General features: G+C 49.9%; 1 protein-coding gene across 2 annotated transcripts in view; it reads right to left on the bottom strand.

Moving 5' to 3' along the window:
* The window catches only part of MCOLN3 (mucolipin TRP cation channel 3), a 939,415-nt gene that overhangs the window by 389,760 nt on the left and 525,356 nt on the right, over positions 1-24,299 (bottom strand). The window lies entirely within an intron of this gene.

Below are 24,299 nucleotides of genomic sequence, written 5' to 3'. Positions count from 1 at the left end.
CCAGAGCCTTGGTGCTGCTACTGTGAAACTAGCGCCTCCCGCCTTTTTGCTCTTGTAGCGGGGAACATTCAGGTAACTACTGGTAGAGGATCTTAAGAACCTAGCTGAAACCTTTTGGATTACACTGTTGTTCAAATAGGAGGGGGCATCATTAAGGATACATTTGTGGGCAGTGATCAGGGTCTTAAAGAGGATTCTTGCTTTGACAGGAAGCCAGTAGACTTTTCTTCTGATTTTGGAGATGTGTTAATTGCGTTTTAGGCCAAAGGTGGCACGTAATACTTTATTCTGGAGTAGTTGCAATTTGGCTAGGTTAGTTGTCATGGATCCCAGTAAAAGGATGTTGCAGTAGTCTAGTTTAGAGAGGATGAGGACTTGTGCAAGTGCAAGGCAGTTTTGAGGTGTGAGGAATTGTCGGCTGAGTGAGATAAGTGTTGTAGTATAGTCGTTGGAAAAGCACAGGGCATTAATGTGCTTGGTCATGGAGAGATTAGCATCTAGGTAGACGCCTCATGTTTTTACTTGTTGTAAAACTGGGATGGATGTACTATCTGTATTTATGGCGGAGTAGCTATCAACTAGGGATTTTAGGGGGCGGGAGAGCCTACAATGAGGATCTCTGTTTTCTCATCATTTAGGCATAGGCTATGGGTGACTATCCAGTTCTGGATGATTGCGTATATCTTGTCAATAGTGGCAGAGTCTTGTTTGTGGTCCCCAATGATAGGAATCAGTATCTAGGTGTCATCTGCAAAGTTGGTGTAGATGACACCCATGGCATCAAGTGGTGCAAATAGTAGTTTAGTGTAAGTATTGTAGACTATAGTTGAGAGGCAAGAGCCTTGTGGGACACCTAGCAGTACTGTAATGGGATCAGCAGCCTCATTGCCAATAAAGACTCTGTAGGTGCGTTCCGAGAGGAATGATTTGATCAAAAGGGTGGCTTCTGGGGAAATATTGAAGTTTTCAAGGCAAAACTTATCGTGGTCTACCAGGTCGAACGCGGCTGAGAGGTCGAGTAAGAGTAATATGCCTATGTTGCCAGAGTCTCGGATGCTATCCATCTGAATTTTTTAATCTAGTAGCGCTGATTCAGTGCTATGTTTGGGACGAAAACCTGATCGTCTGGCTCCTAGCAGGTGGTTGCTTTCCAGGCAATGTTGGATTTGAGTGTAGGTTACTCAGTCAATTATCTTCAGTAAGAACAGAACAGTGGTGATGATGCGATAGTTGGTAGGGGTGGTAGAATCGAGGGAGGGTTTCTTGAGTAGTGGGGTTACAGAGCCAATTTGAGGCTGGACGGGACTGAGTTGGTGGTAAAGGAGGCATTGATAAAGTTGGTGATAATGGGTACTAAGGCTGGTGCACAGAGTTTGACCAACTGGGCAGGGAAGCTGTCGCCTTTGCAGTTGGAGGGTTAAAGGGTAGATATGGTGGCCGGGACCTGATCTTGGGATACTTTACTGAATTTGAATTCGGACACAGAGGTATCGGCATTAGCGCTAGGGAGGTGTGAAGGCATTCATGTCATGATCTCTGCTTCCAAAAGGTCAGGACTTACCCAACTCCCTTGGAAGCAGACCCATAACCCAGGTTCCGAGTGCCAATCAGTCCCAATTGGGACCTTTTGGACCCTGTCCTGGCGCCAGTGGCACCAGGCTCATAAATATGCCCAGTCCCAGCGCTGGAAGCGCCGGGCTCATAATGCTTGGGTGGATTTACCTGCAGCAGACCATGCTGCTTACTTACCTGCCAGTTGAGCCTCTGATCCTCTTCTGTTTGGGACTTTTTTTTTCTTCTAGGCGAGGCTGTGGAAGGAGACACCTAAGCACTACAGGAGGCTATTTAAACCACACCCGATGGATGAATCTTGCTTTGCGTTATTCTGCATCCTCTGCAGCAGAACGCTCATCGTATCTTCTGCATCTGATCCTGGGCCTAAGGGAAAAAGGCTTACCATCCTGAATCCAGTCTTCAGCAACACCTATAAAGACAAGAAAGAACAGGTTAGCACTACGGTCTTCAGTGACAGCGCATCTCTTACCTGGTCCATTGGCTGTCACCAACGCCTCGCGCTGCATTCCGGCATCTGAAAGACAAAGGCTTACCTACTCTTCGCGTGCTCCGGAGGTCTTCGCACTGCATTCCAGCATCTGAAAGACAAAAGCTTACCAACTCTGCGCACGCTCCGGAGGCCTTCGGCGCTGCATCCCGCATCTGAAAGACAAAAGAAGGTGCGTTTAAAGACATTGGGTAACTTTAATACTCACGTGCCATTACTCCTTCCCACGCCGAACCCAGTGGGTTTTCCGGCACCCTTCAGCAGCTCCGAACTTGTACCTGCAAGATAAAAGGACAGTTAGTGCGCATCGTGAAGCAGGCAACAAGCGCTTACTTACGTGCTTCCAGGCGCTTCTATTCCTCACACGGGTTCCATCCTCAACTCACTTCGGCCCGTCGTCCGCCATCGCCGGAACCCTGCAAAACAAGAGACATCATTACAAAAGACTTTTAAAGACATTTGAAATGCTCAGAATTTACCGTTCGTGCAGTAAACGACGGACAGCAGTCCTCTGAAGTCAAGAGGCCTGCACCCTTATCCAGTGAAGAAACTGGTTACGGCACCCTGCCCCGAGGCAGATGGAGAGCACGGCGTTCACTTACCTAAGGTGAGAGCGTTAACCTTTGGGGTTCTACAGGAGAAGAGAAAGGGAAGAAGAGAGAGACACCCAATAACCCAGTTCATTAATCCCATATTTTCTATCTGCAGACATCTTACTCTTCGAGTCAGACATGCAGTGCACAGAGGTCCAGCCCAAAGAGCCAACCGTGTGTTACACATCACCTTTGAAGATACGGTATTCGCCCAGTCAAGACCGGCGCCTCTGCGGGAATCAGGTGAGCGTTACAATTCATTTGCCAGCTAGTAGTTTTCTCTTCTTTGTTATTTTCTCTTGTAGGGTGAAGATTTTGTGAGCCAGTCCATTTTGAATGTTAGTACACCAAACTTTGCCTGTGTGGGTCAGGTCTGCTGTGGAGATGGGTGTTTCTAATTCCTTAAGTATAGAGAATAGTTCTTTAGTATTTGAGGACGCATTAGTAATGCGGGTGTTGAGGGAGTTTGCTTTGTGAGCTACCACTGTCGATTTGTAAACTTGTATTGGCTGCGACAAGAGCATTCATTGTGTTGGTGTAAGGGTTCTTTTTGTGAAGGTGCTCCAATGCTCTTTTGTTGCGGCATAAGAGTATGAGTTCTTCATCAAACCAGAAGTTACCACGCTTTGGTTTGTGAGGTATTTTAGAGGTGAGTGGGGCTACTGTGTCTGGGGATATAAAGGTTACAATTAATTTTCTTTTTGTTTGACTTGTGAAAGGTTTTATTTTAAAGCACATCACGCATTTTTTTAAAGAAAGTTATGCTTGATGTGGTGACCATTTTGGGTGTGACTATGGTGCACCAGTTACGTTGCAGCTTATCCTTGATGGATGATGTTACTCATACAAGTGGTCCACGAATTACATGGTAACATCCATGTTATATTATGCTAGGATTACTTGTAAAGTGTAGCAAATCAGCCCTAGCTGGGCATCTAGGCACTAGCTGCTGCCATACAAATGCTAAGCATGCAACGACTAGGAAGGAAAAGAGTAGTAAAGTTAGGAGGACCTGCCTATTCTCAAGGTATCCTTGAAGAGGTACGTGCTTAGACTTTTGCAAAAAGCCAGATGGTTATCAATTACATGTTGTTCAAAATGTCTCACTACTAGATTGGCGTAACTGGAGGTACAGACATTGTAAAATATAAACATATTTGTTTTCAGCTTAAACTGTAACAGTTCCAAAATCATCCCATCATTTTCAGAGTGACTGATATGTTGTCCAGATAGTATTTCATTGCTTCGATTCCTAGTTCATGTGGGATAGACGTATAAAGAGATCGCATGTGAAAAGCAACTAGTGCAGGTTCTGGTCTCCAGGGAAATTCTTGAAGAATATTAATTATATCAGTGTTATCTTCAAAATGTGGTAGTAAGCAGCATATAAATGGTTCTAAATCCTTTAATTTAGATATTAGTTCTGCTACTCACTTAATGTGATTAATAATGGTTCTGCATGGTAGACAGGCATTTTATTTTTTGATTTTATTGTTTAAAGCGTGGCCCTAGCACTAGAGCATGCAGGGTGCTGTACAGGTTGTGGGTAGCCAGCGTATGGGCTGACATCTTTTACCAGTAGCGCAGTACTGTGAGTTACGTTCTGTGCCTCGGTCTGACATTTTTTAAATGTATTTATTTATACCAATCAAGGGAAAGCTAGAAAACGCATACAGAATTTACCATTGATAAAAGAGCGGAAAGGACAGGACTCCTTTACAAAGGGGTGAGAGAATGTGACTTGAAGACCAGATTTTTCAGGGGAAGGTGGAAACATAAAACAGGGACGAGGACAGGACATAATGACATATGAACGGGATGGTGGAGGAAGTGCAAAATTAAGGATGGAGGGGTGATGGAAAAGTGCGATATGGTTGTCAGTGAAGGATAGGGAGAGAGGAAAACAGGGTGCGGCAGTAGGGAAGACTGCTAGGAAACAGGTTCTTCAGAAAGAAGGAGGCCTTTGAGGTTGGATTTAAATAGTTCTAGATTCAGAGTACTTAATGTTAAAGGAAAAAACTCCCGGACTCTGCGCCATTACGTATTTTTGCACTTTAATTAGTGGTCAGTCAAAGTAAGAGGCCCTCTTCATGATTACACGTGCGTGTTTCGGCTCAGCTGAGCCTTTTTCAAATCAGAGCTATAATTACACACATAAAGTGCCCCATTTATGAGTAGGCCCAAGATTGTCAAAAAACAATTCATTCAACCCCCCCCCATAACATAAGATTATTTCACAGTTCCAAAGAATAAAAAAATAAAAATAAATTCAATGACAGAGATTGCAGGTTGGTGATGGTGATGGGGAGGATTGCATGGGTGTGGAGAAAATAGGAAAGCGAGAAACCAGAAAAACATTTCCAGAAATCAAGAATAAAACATTAAGGAGAGAAAAACAAATCATAATATTGCATTAGTCAAGATGTAAATCCATTTTATGACGGTTTAGGCTTTATACCATTATACTCCAGTGAACTGCGACACTGAATCTGTTTGGTACCAATTCAACCAAACCCTAAGGAGCTAACTAAGGATTGAAAGCCGTCGCCTGGCGGATCAACTTTCAACAAAGCCTTTTCTCTGTAAGCTAGATTTGGAGTACGAAAAGGATGAGCATTCCAGACTAGGGGAGCGAGGAGAGACAGAGAGCAGAAACGAGAGGAAGCACAGGGGGCTCCAGAGGTGGCATGGAGGTGAGCCGAGGATGATCATAAAGAGCGAGGAGGAGACTAGGGAGTGGGATGAGCAGATAGGGTGGGGGAGTCTATGGATAGTTTTGAAGATGATGAGTAGTTTATACTTAGCCCTTTGTTTCATAGATAGCCAGCCAATCTGGAGAAAAGCAGAGGAGGTTGAGGTAAAAGGATACAGGTTCAAAAGGGTTCAGACCACGAAGTTGAGAACTTTGTCTGAGGTGAAAAAGCACAGTTGGGTAGGGCATAGAGGGGACTGGCAGAGTAGTCAGATCTATATAGGACTAACAAAGAGTTTAGCTGTTTAGCAGTATTGAAAGGAAAATTATGACAGATTATTCTCATAATGAGGAGGTTAAGTCTGGCCACAGTGGCATATCTGGAGATGTGGATTGAAGATAACACCAAGGTTACGAGCAGAATCAGAGTAAGGAAGGCAGTCAGGAGAGAAGAAGAGACAGCCTGTTTGGCTGGGACATAGAGAACCTCAGTCTTAGTGGAGTTGAGCATGAGCGAATAGGACGCCATCCAATATTTGATGGTGGAGAGAAAGTTTTATATTTTTGACAACAGCTTGTCCGATAAGGAGTGAAAAGAAAAGGATATCTGAGTGTTGTCAGCGAAGAGGTGATAGGAGAAGACGTAAGAGGAGATCAGGACGACAAGAGCCGTAGTATAGAGAGTGAACCAAGGACCGACCCTTGGGGAACTCCAACAGTGAGGGGGCTGAGTGGGGAAGTAATCCTGTTCCAGGACACCTGAAAGTGTCTGGGGAAAAGGTATGAAGCAAACCAAAGGAGGGGCTTATCTCTGATGCTAAGAAGAGATAGATAATATAATGTAGAGAGAAGGTCAGTATGGTCTCCAGTATCAAATTCAGCAGAGAGGTCAAGAAGAATAAAAATAGATCAAAGGTTTCCATTACAAGCAGAAGAGTTGAAGTTGCTGACATAGAGCAGAGCTGTGTCTATAGAATGCAGAGGTTCGAAGCCAGATGGAAGAGGGTCCCAGACGTTGTGAGTTTTAAGGTACTCAGTGAGTTCATTGAATACTACTTGCTCTAGGATTTTCGAATAGTGTGGTGGAAGAGAGACAGGGTGCACCTTTGCAGGACAGTTAGGATATAGACCAAGTTTCTTAAGGAGAAGGATGACGGTAGCTATCTCACATGATGAGGGAAAAGTGTTATTGTCAAGAGAGGAGTTTAAGAGGGAAGAAAGATGTGGAGCAACACTGGGAGCACAATGTGTGGGGACAGTGGGTCTGTGGAGGAACAGGAAAGGATCGCCTTGAGGAGTAGTGCAAGAATCTCATCAGGGTTGGTGGGGGCAAAATAAGACATAATAGTGGGATCGGGAGGGAGAGAGTCAATTAGTTGGGAGATGTGGCTAATGAATTGAACTACTGGATCAGGTGGCTTGTAGAGAGAGATAATATATATGCCATAGGGGGCAGTGATTGTCGAGATGCGTTCAAATGAGGGGGAATTAACTGGAGATGGGGAGTAGGAGACATAGGATGTTTTGGAGGATGAAAACTGTTCCACACCACCACCCCTGCCAGAGTCTGACAAATAGAGAGGCACTGGGGGATAGATTTGAGAAGAGGAACTGAAATGTAAGTTACGGTTTGAGTAGGTTTTGTGAATATAAAAAGTAGTGGAGCGAGAAGGGAAGTGGTGTCGAGGAGAGGAGATGACAGGGATGGGAAGAGAGTTGAGATGGTTCTGACTAGAAGAGAGTGAAGAGGCAAGTAGAAGGGAAAGGAAGAGATAGCTTGAGAAGTGCATGGTGAGGGTGAAGCTGAGAAGAAGCAATAATGGGTACTTACAGACAAGTAGCAGGACACAGCAAAGGAAAGGTTCATAGGCTAATAGGCAAAGAGGTTGGTCAATAGCTGGTTTTCACCCTTCACTATGCTGCCCTTAACTGGGAGTTCAGAAGTGATATCACATGTTCTCGTCAGCTGATCCCATAGTCCATCAGTGATTTAGGCCCTGGTGTTGCTGGTATGAAGCGATTTCTTCCTGTTTGGTGTTCCCAGAGGTGCCTCGTGTGGTCTTCGTCTGGTGATTGGGCTGAGTCAATATGGCCGCAGGAAGTTATGTCACCATTTGGGATTAGTCCTTCGTCAGGTGTTGTTGAAAAGCCAGGTTTTGAGAGATTTTCAAAATTGAAGAACTGTGTGGGCATTCCAAGCCGATACCGGGATCGAGTTCCAACGGGTGGGTGCGTGACAAGAGAAGGATTGGTTGATTTGTTGCATGAGGAGCATGTGCCACCAGATATGTGTAGCTTAGCCGCCATGTACGCTGGCGAGCTACTCATGACTGCTGTGTAGAATGGAGGTGATTCTGCCAAATGTCCATGCACCTGTAATAAGATGTGCTGCAGCATGGTGCACTGCAGTACTTCTTTGGAGCCAGGCTGTTTGGACCATCTTGGCTATGTGTTTTTGAAAGGAAAGGTTGCTTTCAATGGTGAATCCTAAGGATCTTTCTGAAACCAAGAGTTGTTGATCAAACCCTTCTAGGTGCATATCATTAAACTAATGTTCGACAATTTGTTGTTTTGTGGGGGGTGACCGATGAGGATGAATTCGGTCTTGGATAGGTTAAGTTTGAGCTAGGCAGCCCTCATCCAGGACTGGATGATGGCTGGGTAATCACAGAGACAAGTGAAGTCCTGTGGACATTTTACTCTCATGGACAACTGAGTATCGTCTGCGTATTGATGGATGGCTATATTTGGATCTTTAAGGAGTGTGCCCACAGCTCCATATAGAGGTTAAAAAGGATTGGTGAGAGGGTCCTTCGGTGATCGACAAATTAATGATGCCGAGGAGTGCTTTGGGCGCTGGGCCATTCATTGTTTAATGATGGAGGCAGGGATGATCTTGTCTGAGTAGGGAGTAGGTTTAAGGGAAGCAATTGTTTTTAGGAAGTCTGGGGGAGAGAGCGGAGAGAATTTGGCTGAGAGGACCAGTGTGCGTGCTGAGTGCAGGGGGGCTAATGCTGTGTGAGACTGAGTCATCATATTTTGTCTATTTTTTTCAATAACACAGTTGCTGATTGCATCGCATTTGTCCCCAGTTGCTGGAACCTTAGAGTTGGGTGAGGGTTTAGAACAGTGCTTGACAAACAACTTCAAAGAGGGTTTTGCTCTTCTTAGAGACAGCCATGATGGTGGTGGAGTAGTAAGCAGCTTTGGCGGTGGTAATCACAATCCTACTGTTGCCATGCAGAGATTTGAGGTGGGTTTCCGGTTACAGTCCGGGGTTGCAGTCTTTTGTCGCTGCTTCTCTAGGGCTCTGATTGAGCGTTTGTTGGTGTACCAGGAGGCAGATGGTTTGGTCTTAACATGGCTGTTTTTTTAGCAGTGCTTGGGTGACAACCAGTTTTATAGCAGAGCTACTGAATAATTCTAGGAGAACTGAGGTATTCCCTGTGGTGCAGAAATCTTCCAGCTCATTCATCTAAATGTTTTTGAATGAGCAGTGCTGAGTGAGGGGGCCTTTCGCCTGACCTTTGTGGGACTTGGTCGAGCGGGTGAACAACAGTGGAATGGCAGCGTGGTGTGATGAATCCAATCGAGTCATCACAGATTCCCCGGCGGTGACCTCCTCCAATGTGGCCAGGGGACGGCAGCTCCTACCTGATCCTAACCCTGGAGGCGGTTTCACGAGGGAGGATCACTATTTCCCCCTTTCCCATGAGGAAGACCCTCGAATACCCAATAGCCTTTTGCATGGGGAGGACACTCTAATACCCAAGACCCTTAGCAACAATCTCTCTTCGTCCTATTATTCTGATACCATACATAACCATGACACAAACACACACAGAGTCATCACAACACCTTTCTCTTCCAAAGTTTGTAAAACCAGTAAAAATAGCTATTTCAATTCAATGTCATCAATGGACCTCATCTCCCAAAATTCCCGAAGTACTGAGACAAGGAGGATGCAGGAGTTTGAGCAAGATACCCAGAACCTTAAACACTGTGAGTAGTCTAGTTGTTATTTCAAATCACCTGTGCGTGGGACATTGAAACACAATGGATGAACTATTTGGAGAGGCAGTGCAGAAGAAGACATTGGCTACTCTCCCGAAGTGCCAAAACGCAAAGAGCACGTACCGGTGTGGAAGAGCAGAGGAAGCTGCCGCATGAGATGGGGAAATGCTGTACCAAAGACAGAGGTGCAATGGAGACACTGGGAGCCGTGAGAGAGGTCCTGGGTGCTCGGCAAGTCAAGAAAATGGCGTTCTCCATTCCATGTTCTAAAAGAAAGCAGGTGTGTCATTGCAAAGCCGCGAGGGAGGCCAGAAGAACACCTGCACCCTCCAGCTTGGAAGGCAGGTGAAAGCAGCTCGCTGCAGAAACGGGAAACAGTCTGGAAACGCTGGAGAAGGCGGGTGAGTTTTCCGAAGTCGGTGGGGACCCAGGGGCGTTCTGGCCATCGCGCCAAAAGCAATTTCAATCCAATATTATTGAATAATTAACTGAATACAGACAGAGGAAAGCGCAAACCCAAAAGAACTATGAATACTTAAAATGCAGATGTGGGGGAAACCTTGAACAGACATTGCCATAAATGTATATGAGAAACCAAGACCAATACCCGCACTACTGGTAAGACTGAGAAAATGTAAAACGCATGTGAAGTCCTGGCAGGGAAGTATACCAGGCAAGTGAAGCCTATAAAGTGAAGTCCTAGCAGGAGAGTACACCAGGCTGTGGGCATTGCATAAAGAAACCTCGCAGGGCAGTATACAAGGCAATTTGCAAGCCCTACAGAAACGTTAAAGAAAGACTGGTTGTTGAACCAAGTAAAGATTGATATTCGGGAGTGGCGCTGTGGAGCGGCCCAAGATGGCTGCCTAGCCTCTCCGCTCCGTGCGGCGCAGGCTTTAATCCTTGAACGTCTGCGATCCTACTTGCTATATGACACTGATACTTCGCTGAGGCACTATGCACACCCGTGGCCGTGCTCTGTGAGAATTTGGGACCGTTTCGACCTTCGGGGACCCAGCTGCGACCCCTGGGAGCTGCTGGCCGGGTTCGGACCTCGCCGGCGCGCGGCCGTCGGCCCCCTCCGCTGGGATCGCCTTCCGGGGCCCGCGCCGAGACGGCTGGAGGAGTGGCCCCGGCCCCCCTCCCTTTGTACATCGCTGAGGATCCCGGGGCGCACCGCGGGAGCCCGACACTGCTGGCCGAGGGTGCTCCCTGGTGGCGAGCCGCGGCAGACATAGCCATGTTCTGGGCCTGCGCTGGAGCGCGCCCTCCACCCTCGCCCCCCTCCGTAGAATCCCTCATCGGGCTGCCCGCGGCCCCATATTTACTGCGACAGTCGTTTTCCACCTGGACGGGGGACTCAGGTGAGGAGTGGGAGGTGGTGAGTGCAGCGCTCCCCCCCTCCCTGCGGCTGCCCATTCCACGTGCACCCGTGTGCGCTGCCTTCATTGTGGACCCGGCGGCGCCTCTTCAGCTATACTCGGGCCCCACTACATACCAGCCTGCCGAGTGTGGGGCTCGCCCATACAAACTAACTGAGGCCAGGCCACCTTACAATCTGCAACTGCCCAGGGGCGACACCCACCCTAAACCACCTTGCTGCCGAGCTTGGCTGCGCGGCTGGGGCAGGGGCATCGAGTGGGGGCCCAGCTAAGACCTACACCTACTCGCTTCATCGCCCTCCCCCCGCCGGCGTCCCTCTCCAGCTTCCAGACCTACGCCGACCAAATGCCAGCCAGATCTAAGAGCGCTGCCCACGGGGGCACCATGGACAAGTTCGCCAAAACGGTCCCTCGAGCTGAGTCAGACCAAGCGTCATCCTCGCCTGACCTGGGCCCTCACCGCGGTGTCACACCTCCTGATCTCACCACTTTAATGGAATCCATGGCCAAAAACTTTGCCGCTTTTCACGAAAAACTCGACGACATCAATGCAAATGTTGCCTCACTTAAGACTCGAGTGGACCAGGCGGGATCCAGGATCACCGAGGCCGAGAATAGAATTTCGCTCAACGAAGATGGAATCCATGCGCTCCAAGACACTGTGGCTTCCCTGTCGCGGGAAATGAAAAATGTCGAGGCGAAATGTGACGATTTGGAGTCTCGCTTCCGCAGAAACAACTTGCGCATTCTCGGGGTTCCCGAGAACGCCCTTAAGGGGCGAATGGAGGATGCAGTTGAAAAACTACTTAAAGACCTGCTAGACAATCGTGATCTTTCACCGTATTTCACTGTGGAGCGAGCCCATCGTGCCCTATCGCCTCGTCCTACCTAGACCGGGCGACATTCCCAGGCCCATTATCGCTAAGATACAAAATTATCACGACAGGGACCTCATCCTGTCCCGGGAGAAGGGAGACCTACGATTTGAGGCCCACACTATCAGAATCTTCCCTGACTTTTCAATTGCGGTGCAGCAGGAGAGGCGCCAATTGCTCCGCGTGAAGAAACTGCTCAGGGAGCGCAACATCCCCAACGCTATTCTGTTCCCGGCGAGGCTGAAAATTACCTACAATGGCAAGCTATATTTCTTCACAGTCCCGGACGAGGCAGTGAAATTCATCGAATTGCAGATACTGCTACAGGGCCCAAGGAACGACCCCCCCAGCGGCGACTGATCATGAACAGTATGGCCCGGAATGTTGCATCATGTCCACTGATCCTTATTTTCTGATGTGTTAATGGCAACCAGTCATCGTTCACTCTGCAGATGCAGATGTGGCCTCCTATCACGTACATTGGGTTGCGGGCTGGCTCCTAGACGAATTACACTCTCCCTACTCCTCTTAGTTCCTGGGGCCAGCCCTATGTCCCTCCTTCTCCTAGTTCGCTGCCTGGCCTGAGGGCGCCCTCTGGGGTCAGAGGCCGATCACAAGATCCGTCTACCGCAGTAACATCACTGGGACGGCAATGCTGCCCCACATTATGCTTAAGCTGCCGGCCGCACGGCACTAGCACTCTCTGCTGCAATTGCAATGTTTGTTTTCATTTGGTTACTCCTTATGTTTTGCCCCTGTTGGGCGGGAAAGTGGACTGTTCCACGGTGGATCTGGCCCTTTGGCCCTCACCTCTTGGTGGGATTCTGCCCGGTTGGAGGCTCTTGTGTTCTTGGGTGGGGGGGCTGCACTGCATGTTGTAGTTGGGCAGTGAGGGTGGGGGGGGCGTAGTTGGGGTTGTGTTTAAAGTAAAAGGCATGGCAGAGAGATGCAGAACGTCAGCGCACTACACCTGGGTGGTGAACGCAGACTACGACATGGGAATGTACACTACTGCAGGGGTGACCCATAATGTGACACCAGGGCTCTTAAGATAATGACATGGAATATCCGCGGACTGAGCAACTTCACCAAAGCCCGCAAGATAACTGCCTATGCCCAGAGGCATGGCGTTAAGATTCTCCTCCTTCAAGAAACTCACGCCCTGGGGCGCCTGGCAACATCCCTCGCCCCGACGTGGGGCAACAACAGGTACTACACGAAATACTCAACCCAGTCCAGGGGGGTACTGACATTAATCCACAAATCAGTCCAGTTCTCATTGCGCACCAGCCATATTGACCCAAGGGTAGATTTGTAATACTTCACTGCTTGCTCGCCAACATGCAATGCCTCCTTGTTAATACATAAGCCCCTAATTTTGACGCACCAGAATTCTTCGACGCCATCATCAGCATACTTCTAAAGTACATTGGTATTCCGGTCCTATGGGGGGGTGATATGAATTTAATCCTAGATGGCGACCTAGACAGATCCGGTACCTCCCGCAGAGCCCCATCACATGTGGCTCCTGGCGTACATGAATACACTTGGTCTTACAGATGTATGGAGAACCCTCAACCTACAATCTAGAGAGTACACTTTTTACTTATCGATGCACGATAGCCATTCCAGGATAGATCTCTTTCTCATATCAGGCTGTATGGTGGGCAGGGTCAGGGTCACGGAGTCCAACATACTACCGCGCACACTATCAGATCACTCACCGATGACACTACGCATAACACTGGGACAGGACCGCCCCCCCCCCCCGCTCCTCTTGGAGATTCAAGGCTGAGGCCCTACGGGACATAGACTTCAAGGCGGATATATCCTGGCTGATATTAACACCTTCTTTGACTGCAACAACAGGCGGGATACCTCTGACGGGGTGCGATGGGAGGCATTCAAGGTCTTCATTAGAGGGATGTGCATTTCTAGAGAAGCCGGGGTTCTCAAAGCTATCAAAAGTAGTCTGCAATGGTCTGAGGCAAAACTAAAGGAACTTGAGAAAGAATATGCTGCTGCCACTTCCCCGACCATACTGGCACAGATCAGAGCGGAATTGGAAGCATTTGAGTCCCACGCCCAAAGGGAGGTCCAGTACTATGCCCGTCCCGTAGCGGCCAGGAAATATGGAGAGGGTGACAGACCGGGGAGGACGCTGTCCCAGCTGGTCCGCACAGAGGGGGGCAGGACTCGCATTGACTGTGTCAAAAACGCAGACGGCACCTTCTGCTGGTCTGACCAGGAAATTCTCGCGACGTTCACTGCGTTTTACACAACTCTATACAGCCCCCAGCAGGAACATAGTTTACAAGACACAGATGCCTTTGCTGACCAAATACCCATGACCATCCTCTCCCGCACCACTAGAGACCAGCTTAAAGCTCCATTCACCCTTGACAAGATAACCAGTCATCTCGAACTGCCCGATGGGCAAGGCTCCTGGCCCGGACGGTCTCACTGCCGAGTTCTATCGAGAGCATGTAGCAATCCTGGCACCCAGACTCTTGAAGGTTTGGAATGAGGCACTAAGCCTACACACCCTGCCCCAATCCATGCGCAAGGCGCTCATAACCATGCTTCCCCAACCTGGCAAACCGCTGGACGAATACGGCTCTTACAGACCCCTCTCTTTGATCAACACCGACATGAAAATATTCGCCAAGATTATCGCCAACAGATTCCTCCCTATTATGACACACTTAGTCCATCCCGATCAAAGTGGTTTTGTGCCCGGCAGGTCCACAGCGCTCAATATCCGACGCTTGTTTAACGTCCTGGCCAGAATTGACCCCAATGCAAACGCAGTAGCGGTCACCCTTGATGCCCAGAAGGCATTCGATATGGTGTTGTGGCAATACATGTGGGGGGTACTCAAAAGAATGGGAATTGGCCCTCGCATGATGTCGTATATCAAGCTGCTCTACACAGACCCCATAGCCAGAGTCCTGGTCAACACCAGGACCTCGGCCCCCTTCGCCTTCCACAGAGGTACACGCCAGGGCTGCCCGTTCTCCCCGATACTTTTTACACTTGCCATCGAACCCATGGCTGACAGCGTCAGGGACAAACACACGCGTAGAGGTATATGTCTGCGCGACGCCCCGGTGATCATCTCGCTGTATGCGGACGATGTGCTACTTTATATCAGGGACCCGTCCACCCACCTGGACCCGGTCATACGGGACATTACCAAAATTGGCACTTTTTCAGGCTTTTCCATCAACTATGCCAAATCTGACATTTTCCCACTCACACCGACCACAACACAGCCGTCATGCGAATTCCCCCTTCGCTGGTCACCAAAGGGCATCAGATACCTCGGGGTGCAAGTATACCCTCACCAAGTCGTCACTACTGGCCGACAATTACGGGGCTGTAGCGCAGCTTGCCGAAGCTCAACTGTTGAGATGGTGTAACCTCCCGCTCTCCTTGTCGGGCAGGCTGGCTCTAATTAAAATTATAACTTTCCCCAAATTGCTCTACGTCTTTGTCAATGTGCCGATCTGGCCTGGAAGGCGATACTTCAGAAATCTGCACTCTCTCTGCGCTCAATTTATGTGGCATTCTGGTGCGGTCCAGAAGAAGTGGCAGCATATGACCCGTCCATACGAGGAAGGGGGCTACACCGCTCCTGACTTCGCAAAATATAAAAAAAAGATTGATATTCGTTGTCTAAGCCAAGAAGCCAAGGAAAACTGATGTTAAAGAAAGATTGTGTTTCCTAATGCAAGGAGAAATACACATTGAAGAAAGACTGTTACAGAATTTGTTGCAAAAACAGGAGTATTGTGAAACCAAGCAAGGAGCAAAAGAACTGTCAAACAAGAGACTATTTTCATTTCACTTAAGAATCCAGGGGAAGGGAGCAGCCCTCCGGAACCAAGGGCTTCCACCTTGGAGAACATTTTTGTTGGAATTACTGTTGCCTTAGTTGTGAAAACGGTTTGCCAGTTACTAATTGAAGCTATTTTTCCTTAAACATTTTATTATTTTTATTTGTAGTGCAAGGGTCAGGAAAGGATGTTTTGGACACTCGGACGGTTTTTCAGTTATTGACATCCTGACACAGACAGATCCATAGTTTTACTTTATAGGTAGGGAAGCTCCTCTTTAGCATAGGGTCAGAGAGGCCCAACTCTTTTTCATTTAATAAATATCTTTGGTAAAAACATGACAACCTTGTGTTCGGCTCACATTTCTGACCCCTCACAGTGGTCAGACCAGTTGAGATGGGTAGGATCTGTGCAGGTGTTGAGGAGGATGATGTAAAGACTAAGTCTGGGTGTTGCCTTTGTTGTGCATGGGAAGAGCACAATTTGCTTAAGGTCCATGCATTCGGTCAATGCGAAAAGTGTGCTTTGACTGTGTTTGTCGGCGCGAGATTCAAGGACGTTAAAATATTAGAGAAAGACATTATTTCTGTATGCTTATTTGGCAGAGGATAGATAGATAAAATACTGTGAGGTGGCCTGTAGATGAGGTGGAAGGTTATGGGTTCCTTGTGAGATAAAGAAAACCAGCAGGTGAGTGACTCAAACGAACTTGGTCTGGGAAAGGGGATGATGGAGCATGATGAATCATTCCTGTGGATGACTGCCACTCCACCTCCTGCACTACATGGCCAGTCAGCATTTTGGATGCAGCAGCCTAGGGGTAGGAGGACATCGAAAATAATGTGAGTGGGGGGGTACGGGGAAGCCATGTTTAGGTGATGAAGAGGGCATCAAGGTTGTCGTTGAGATGAGGTCAGCGATCTCTGCGGCATGAGGGGGCATAGGTGTGTGGTCCGTGGTGTTGGATGGTGGCAAGGGCAATATTGATTAGGTGCTGCAGTGTAGCTTGCCAGAACTGCCCAGGACGCTTGGCCATTCGAACCCTATCAAGGGTGGGGATAGGTGGACGGAGGCGACACATGGTGATGTCTTTTGGCAAGTGGTAGTAGCAGCAACTACTTTGTAGGTGAAATGCAGGACAGTGGCCCTCATTACGACCCTGGCGGAAAGTGACTGACCGGACCGCCACAGCGTAAATAGCGTTTCCGCCATTGCACGAAGGAGCAAAGTGCGGCCAATTCCGACCCATCGGGCACGAGCACCACGGCATGGCGGAAGTGCAAAGTCCGCGATGGCGGAAATGACCCCAAAACGGCCCACACCGCCGCCGTACGGTGCCCTAGGTGCAATACCACCACCCATCACAGCGGACACCGCAGTGTGCGCCTACCGGAAAGTACGGTGACCGGAAATATACGGAAACGGAAGTTAAAACATGGGCCCGGAACGGGAAACATCCCGCCGTACACCTATAAAACCACTAAAACCACACAACCACTAAAAACACTACCCTGAGACACACCCCAACCCGACATCCACCCTAGCGAAACCAAGAAAAATGGGAAAAGTAGCGAAGAAAGCGTGCGACCGCAAGCGGCAGGTCCACTTCTCCCGTGAGGAACTCACCGTGCTAACAGAGACCCTCCAGGAGAATGCTGCCGTCGTCTTCTCCACGCAAATGACCAGGACGGCACTTGCAAACAAGAAGGCCATATGGGCTCTGGTGGCACAGCGGGTAAGTGCGGTGGGGACCGCACCCCGCAACCCACAGCAATGCCGAAAGCGATGGGACGACCTGCGGATACGCGTCCGCAGCATACTCTCTGCCAACCGCAACATTGCCACAGCCACCGGGGGAGGTCCTGAATCACCCATCAAGTTGACCCCCTGGGAAGAAATCTGTGCCTCCACCATCGGAATGGAGAGCATAGAGGGAGTCGGAGGGATGGAGAAAGGAGTGCAGACATCCGAAGATTCAGGTAGGTGGGCCAAATAAAACAATGCCAAACCCACTAAGTCCATCCATGTGAAGTACCATGTGTCCACATAGTGCAACAGAAACACATGTCCAGGAGAACGTCCACACACATCGGCCTGATAGCGCACGTTAAAACCCACAAAAAATACATAAATAATTTAAAACCCCTAAAACACGCACTACACGTGCAGCAGGCACACCCTAACTGCAGGCTGCCAAACAACTGCACCCTCACCCCACACACAAATGAAAGCACCTCCAAGGCCCCGACCCAAATCACCCTCAGGTACCACCCCAATGCATGTGATACAATGCCATTCCAATACCCACAGACCCATTAATAACCCTCGCCCTCCTTTACTCCACCACAGGGTCCGATCCAAACGACGAGCATCAGGACACCCCTACCAGCACACCTGCAAAGAGGGCCAAGACCAACGGCCAAAGACCCTCCACCTCAGCTGCACGCATCAAGACACGGCAGCAGCACAAATCAGGTGGCAGCACAGAGGAGGGAACATCAACAGGCACCCCAGCAGCCAGCATGCCCACACCACCACCACAGGTCCCCCCAACGGATGCCACAGAAGGCACTGCCTCTGGTGGCAGCAGCACCATAGGTGACACCCCATTGATGGCAGCATGCTCCGACACAGAAGACGGGGATGTCCAAGTCAGATCCATCCATGACCTGTCCCAATCCCCCTGTCTGTCCCATCCCGTACAACATGAGGATACCACGCAGGGGCACCCACAAGACGACGACTGGCCATCCCCCACAAGCCCTGTGGCAAGGCAACATGAGGACAACAGCCCCTCTGTGACACCCCCGCAAATGGCCATGGCCCAGCAGAGGCAACAGTCCCTCGACCAGTTAATCGTGCAACAGCAGCAACTGGCCACGCTCCTCAAGGACCATGCCGATGAATGTGGGGGCACTAAGGCAGACATAGAAACATCAACTGAGACACTTAGGGCAGAAATGGAGAGAGGTACAGAGACACTAAGGGCACACATGGAGAGTAGCACCGAGAGCCTGAGAGTCCAAATGGAGAGAAGCACCGAGAGCCTGAGGGGGGAACTGCATGCGACGTCCAAAGACGTATGTGCCGAACTTGCCGCAGTGCGCCGTGTGCTCACTGAGCTCTCGCAAACCCTTAGGGACATGCATGGACGTGAGCAGGCAGAGACATCATCCGTTGCAAGTTCCGTCCAGGGCAGCCCCCAACGTAGATCTGGGAGGAACCTGCGCTCCACAGGCAGGGGTGCCCCTGATACCCGCAGAGGGGGCTTGCAATAGCGACAGCCCACTGACAATGAGCATCTTTGGACACTGGTGTTCGGGGGGGAGGTAGGAGGGTGGAGGGGGTGTGTTGGGCTCACTTGGGTGGCGGGTCGATAGGGTGTACTACATGATATCACATATGCCATAAACAGTGCACGATCAACCAATGAGATGTGTGGACATTGATCTTTGTGTACTAGGCCATCATAGGCGTACAGTCCATATTGTGCATGTCCCAGACACACACAGTGCCACGAGTCCCGTGTCCATGTATCAGCCACCAGGCGTGAGTGCTAGAAGCATGCATCAATGAGATGCTGACGAATGTCACGGGCCTCCGGTGCCTCGCCGACTCCTTGAGGTGCTGCCACATCCCCACCCTCATCATGACCATCATCAGGTGCTTGCAGTTCTGCGTCAGGGGGCATGGGCACATTTCTACGTACGCACATGTTGTGGAGCATGACACATGCCATCACCATCTTTGCAACCTTCTCATGGCGGTACAGGAGTGCCCCGCCAGACCTGCTGAGGCAGCGGAAACGACCCTTCAGTAGGCCGAATGCCTGTTCAATGACTACACGGGTACGTGAGTGGGCATGGTTGTAGTCCTCCTCATGCTGGTCCCGTGGGTTCCGGACTGGTGTGAGGAGCCATCTCTTCAGTGGATATCCAGCATCACCTGTATGTGGACGATAAACGTATGATGTGGAATGCCATTGCTACGTGCGCACACCCCCCCCCCTTCCTGCCAGGTCATTGCCGAATCACATACCCCACATTATCATGCATGTAATGAGACTCACCGAGTAGCCAGGATCTGTTCCCTGCGTGTCGCTCCATGTAGCGTGGTATTGTAGAGTTCCTCAAGACCATAGAATCATGGGTTGATCCAGGGAATCGGGCACAACAATGTGTAATGATCCTGTTGGAGTCACACACCATTTGTACATTCAGAGAATGAAATTGTTTTCGGTTGCGGTACTGGGCCTCCATGGCATGTGGGACGACCAATTCCACATGGGTGCAGTCGATGGCACCAATGCAACCCGGTATGCCGCCAAGTGCATGGAATCCCACTGACCTTGTCATGTCCACAATGGCGGCTATGGTGTCCCGGTCCAGACGGTAGAGGGTGTGGATCTGCTCATCAGTGAGGTTGAACGGATGTGCTCGGAGGCGTGGGATTGCGGGCTGCCTGCGTGGTGGTAGTGGCTGTGCTGGCGGCCCTTGCTGGCCCTGCCTTGCCCTCCTCCTCCTCCTGCGTCTCCTCCGTGCGGCCGGTTGTAGTTGGTGTTCGTCTTCTTCTTGGAGTTGGAGTACTTGCAGTGCTATCATGTCCCCCAGGGCCAACATCGCGAGTCCTGCCGGTAGCATTTCGGTGTGGTTGTGGGAGGAGACTGGCTGTGCAATTTATGTGTTATCAGGCTGTATGGCCTCCACCTGTGGAGATTCATTCCACCTGTGCAAACTGCTCTCCCCTTTGGCCGAGCACGTCCCGCGCACAACGCTGCAATTCGGGGAATGGCATCTTGCTATTGCAATCATGTATTTGTACCCGATGGCCGTGTAACATTGGTTGATATGTTCATTCTGCTGTGGTCCCATTGTTTCACATACTATCTGTGCAGTCGCGAACAGACTTGTGAAGGGTCAGTGGAACGTAGTACTCGAGTAACGGTGGGCCCTCATGCATCACTGTACCGAGTTGCAACGACGGGCGGGGCGTCCCATTTGTGGGTGAAGGCAGTTGCCATTTTCACACACAGCCGCACTCGATGGATTAATTAGTGATTTCAAACGGCCACAGATGCCTCTTCGACGTGATGTTGCAAATGAGGAATTCGAAGGGCGGCGCTTTCGGTTTTCAGCTGGCGGCGAGGAAATGCCCACAGGTCTGACTGCTAATATAACGTACTATTGTTCAATGTCCTTGGGACAGGGGCCATGGCGAGGATGCAATGATTGATATGAATAGTATGGGATGCGCAATAGCGACGTGGGCGATGAGGCCGGACGTTCCCAAATACATGTTACTTCACTACACTGGAATTACGGGCTGGGGCACTGTGGATTTTGCAGGCTGCATAACGCACAGACTCAATGGATATTTCTAATGTTATGTGAGTAAATATTCAGGCGTTTTAATCCCGGGATGAGGGAATGATGAATGGATGCATGGGCAGGTGATTTGATACAGAGTTTGCCATGTACAGGGCTTCTTGGGATCTATCCGCCTCCCCTACGCTATGTGATGCAGGGCTGCCATAGTGGGACCATCGTCTATCTGGCCTTGTTGAGCCCTCCCTGTCTCGACGCGCCCTCAGACACTTGTGTCCATGCACGTTACCAATCCCATCTGATGGATTCTGTTTTGACAGACGCATGCACAGGTACACTCGTTTGTGATGGTGTTTACACCTCGATATAGATAGTTATGAGTCGCAAGTGGTTTTTGGGTGGTGATGGACCTTTGGAGTGGGCTAGCATGCATATGGCTGTGGATTTAGTGTGATCATTGAAGTGAGTTGTTGGAATGTAGTTCTGATGGCCATTCTGTTCTTTTTCTTTTCTTTTGGTTGACAGGTATCTCCTCCCCTTTTGCCACTGCCATCTGTATGCCACTCCTGCAGATGGGTTTTACTCCCGACACCTGCTGCTTCGTGTTAATCAGTGGAGCAGCATTACGATCTTATGGGACGATCGCCAATGCCCCACATGCCCTTACGCAGTACTGGTGGCTCGGAGCAACATTTCGGCCTTTCAGCTGGACTAGTGCCTCCCCATTGGGCCGGCCCTGCGGTTCTGTGCGCTTCCATGTTGCCTTTTCGTACGTGAATGTGGCTCTGTGTACCATGATGGAACAGGGCGTCACACAAGTAGTGGCTGGTCATTTTTTGCGGATGCAGCCCACAATGGTGAAATGTGTTTTGGAGTTCATGGCCTGATGGCTGTATGGGCTTGGTGATTTTGTTGTGCATTAAATTTCTATTCTGATTTGGCCCGTGTAGCGTTCTTCTTTGCAAGTGATGTGGCATATGCCTATTTGGGGAGCGATGTATTGTGAGGAGATCTGCATTGGGTTCCAGCTTCGGAGTTTAGTTGCGTGGTACTGTACTGGGCGCGTTTGCCTACGAAGCCCGTGAGGTCAGGGATGGGGGCTGCCAATATGACTGTTTGAATGTTGTCATGCTCAGGGGCGGGGGATTGGGTTTTGTGTAACAGATGCCGGTCAGCCAGGTGGACTGGTGGAATGATGTGATTTTCGGAATATTGCTGGTCACAGGTGCCTGTGTTTGCGTGCGTTTCTTGGTGGGGGACTGTGGTCATGTCCATTGGGATGGCTTCTGTATTCGTGCCATCTGTGCCCTGCAGCTCCCATTGGCCCCTGTTGTGTTTTTTTGTTTGTTGGCATGCATGGGTGACTTGTACATTTCACTGGTTGCATTGTGGCTTCATTGCACCTACGGGGAGTTGTACTTTGTGGGCAGGGAGCGGTGTACAGGCACTCAGTGGGGCCGTTTACGGTTGATTCGCGATGCTGTACTTCTCACCATGGCGGAATGGTACATTCCGCCATGCTTCATGGCGTTAGGTACATGTCCGCTAGGGTCGGAATTGGCGTACCCTTGCGCCATGGTGGTGTTTACGGTTTGGCATGGCGCGCGCGCGCGTGCTTGGTGCAGTTGGCGTTGGCGTTCACTACGGTGTCGCTAGTGGCTTCGTACTTTGCGGTGACGGGTCATAGTCGCACCGAGCGCTATTCGATGGCGGTATTGCATTTCCGCCATCGTTTTCCGAATTCCGCCAGGGTCGTAATGAGGGCCAGTGAGTCTTGATCATGGCCCTATCAGGCCTGAACAGTCACAAACAGGTGAGTTTCTTGTCTTCGTCCGTCCTTTGCAGAGGACGCCAGGGATGAGCCCGCCTAAGGAGTATGGTGAAATTGATGGTGGGTGAAGCAAGTGAGTGCCAGGTCCTGGTCAAGTGACCAGCAGCCCACTAAATGATGTCTGGCTGGAAGGTGTGAAACAAGATGGCGGAAGTACTAACTCAGTGGCAGGACCTGGTCACATGACCAGAAGCCTCCTCAATGATGTCTCCCTGGAAATGACTTGGAGCCCTTAAGTAGCCACCTGAAAGGCGCACAACCTGGTGGTGGGAGGAGCAACCGAGAGGCAGGTCCCAGTTACATGACCAGCAGCCTGCTCATTGCGGTCTGCTTGGAAATGTCATGACTGTGCCACTGGAGTACCAATTGGCACCCATTGTGGACTATTTGGGATTAATTCATCACCATAATCCTCCCAGGACAATACCTATTCATATGTTTGTCTTTACTTTCCGTTTGTAAGACTTTGGTACTTCTTTATTTAATTTCACAAACTACATATCCCATAATACGCCTTGTGGCAGTTCTCATTCCCTGCCTATTCCTATGCAGCAGTCTTAGCACTACAATCCCTAGAAGCCTTAGATATCAGTGCTGCTTTCACTTCCCCAGGACCAGAGAGGGAGGAGGCAGATTACCTTCAGGTGTGGTGCTCCAGGTGCTGCTAATGAGCCTGCTTCAGCGCAGGGCAGATCAGTATTTAAGCAGTTTCCTGCAGGCACACAGGGCTTTTGCTTTGAGTTCACTCACAGCCCCTTGTGCTTTGATCCTTGGATTTCTGCTGTGTCCTGTTGCTTCCAGAACCAGTTCCTGTTCCAGTGCCGTGCTCCCTGCCTTGCAGCCCTGCTACTTTGTCAGCACTCCCCTGCACCTCTGTGCTTCCTGAACTCGAGCCCTGCTCTTCTGCTTGCAGTCCTCTGTTTCCTGTCTGCAGCCCCTTGCTCTCTACCACAATTTAACTTGTTCCCTGCCTGTAGTTCCTTGTACTGTGCCCATAGTTCGTGTTACCATGGCTTTAGTTTTCTAGATTCCAGTCCTGAGATTCCTTGTTATCTGTCTGCAGTCCTGCCCTTGTTATTCCAGCCCATAGAGTTCCTTGTTACCAGTCTGCAGTTCAGTCCTTGTTATCCTAGTGTAGAGAAAGAAATGTACACATCGCTCATGATGCCCGCCCCCTCACCTCCGTCATACTGGAAGAGCAGCACGAAAGCACTCTGCATGACACCTAGTTCTTCCGGACCCCACCAAAGGCCCATACTTAAGGCCACTGGTACCCCCTGCATGGCCCTGTATTCCCCAGAAAGCACTGGAGGGCCTACATGCCCCGATCCACCTAGGCCAAGATCAGCTGCAGGAGTCCACAAAGCCTGCTGGGCTTCCCCGACACAAAGAACGCCATCAGGCTAAGATGTCCGCCACTCGGCTTCTCGCTTCATTAGAGATGCAGGCCATGTTATCAGCCCGCCTCTGCCGCGCTCTGATAGGGTAATGATGCCCCAAAACCCCAGACTTCCTGGAAGCCAGCTGGCTCTGCCGGCCCCCACCAAAGGCCCACACTTAAGGCCACTGTTACCCCTGTCTGGCCCTCTCAGGACAATGGAGGGCCCCACATCCAGTACGGTACATACCGCAGATCAGTGCAAAACCTGTAATATATGCCTTTATATGCCTATTATACTGCCGGTTC

The sequence above is a fragment of the Ambystoma mexicanum genome, chromosome 1q (genome assembly GCF_040938575.1).
Source record: "Ambystoma mexicanum isolate Mex_15411 chromosome 1q, UKY_AmexF1_1, whole genome shotgun sequence".
NCBI classification, from domain to species: domain Eukaryota; kingdom Metazoa; phylum Chordata; class Amphibia; order Caudata; family Ambystomatidae; genus Ambystoma; species Ambystoma mexicanum.
This window is presented reverse-complemented; position numbering and strand designations above follow the sequence as displayed.